The sequence below is a fragment of the Sparus aurata genome, chromosome 19, assembly GCF_900880675.1.
Source record: "Sparus aurata chromosome 19, fSpaAur1.1, whole genome shotgun sequence".
In the NCBI taxonomy this organism is placed as follows: domain Eukaryota; kingdom Metazoa; phylum Chordata; class Actinopteri; order Spariformes; family Sparidae; genus Sparus; species Sparus aurata.
Window position 1 is genome coordinate 30,953,064 of NC_044205.1, and position 1,663 is coordinate 30,954,726.

Genomic DNA, 1,663 nt, shown 5'->3' on the forward strand with positions numbered 1-1,663 from the left:
ATATATATATATATATATGTAATACTATATATATTAGATAGATATCGTAGCTATAAGATAGAGTAGATAGATAGATATATATATATATATATATATATATATACTCTCCTTCTGCTATTCTTCCTTCTCCACCTCTCCTCCTTCCTGTCCTCTACTCCTCCTCCTACCTGCCTGGTGTTTTTCCTCTCCCTCTTCGTCTCCGTGTCATTAACGGTGATTTATTCGAGGGCTCTGTGAAACACGGATGGAGCCAATAGGTGGAGGCAGGTACATGGCGGCTGGCCCTCCCCCCTCACCCTCTCCTCCCCCCTCACCCTCTCCTCACTGCAGTGATTGATCAACAAACACAACACAAAGCACACAGACACACACTCAGAAACACACATTTAGTGTGTGTGTTTGAGGAGACAACAACTGTGTGTGCGATGAATGGAGAGCTGGAGGAGCTTTTATTTTGAAAGCAGAAACATCTCAGCCAACCAAGTGATGAATTCATTCAGGCTTTAAACAGATAAATGTTTCAGACTCTTTCTGTGTTTCCTCCATTAATGAGAAGAGAAATATTATATTTCACACTCATCTGATTATCAAAGTGTCAGATGTATAAATGACAGACTGAGTGCAGACAGGTCGGATCACCACCGACAAGATGATGATTATGATGAATGTGCACAGCTGGCTTATATCGCATTAACATAATACAAATATATTCCTCTGATGTCAACACACATTAGAAATAAACAAAATTCACTTGAAATAATTTAATTCATGTTAAATGTTACACACAGTCTTCTGTTGTTCTGCTGCTGTCACACTAATGTGGGACAATCAGGATTAATTACATTATTATTATGATTATAATATCGCACATCAAACTATTTTACATTTAGTTTATGAATGTCAAAATAGAAAAACTAGCCATGCTTTTCTAATATTATTATATAATTGAATATGTCAACAGTTAATGTGCAGTTATGTTATAATGAAGAGCTGAGTTATAGACGGCGTCGGACATTTAATAAATAATGAGTCATTCAAATAAACTATTTCATATATCACAGTGTGAAGGATGATTTGTTTCTTGTGACTCTGATAGTAATTAAAGTTCAATATAATGAAATGAACTGATTAATTGATTGTGGCTCTCGTGAGATCTGATCAGAGATCAGTTTTGTTTCCGACTCTGAAGCTCAGAGACGATCTGGACCAGATGATTCAGATTTATTCAGTCATTTGCATAACAAATCAGTTGAGTGCAGTGTTCGGTGTGTTGAGGTGAAAACAAAGCGATTTCTTTAAAAAAAAACCTCAGAGGGATAAAGTCTGAAGAAGAAACAAAGAGAGAGGAAAGGTTAACAGCTCACCTGCTGTTCAGGTGCGTCTTCACTCATTCTGCTAAGAGCTGCTTTTATTCTCTTCTCGTTCACTTTTAAAACCTGTCAGCAGCTCACTGATGATTCTTTTACTTCTTATGTGCAAAAACATTGTCTCCATCAGGTGATGTCAGGTGTGATGTCAGGAGTGATGTCACACTGACATCAGACTCACAGGACGTCACAGTGAGACCAGTCTGCTGCAGGAGGGTCGTGTCTTTGTCTTCAGGTCATTGTGACTGTGAAGCAGTCAGTGATGTACTGAGCATGCTCAGTGGAGTCTGGCCTCC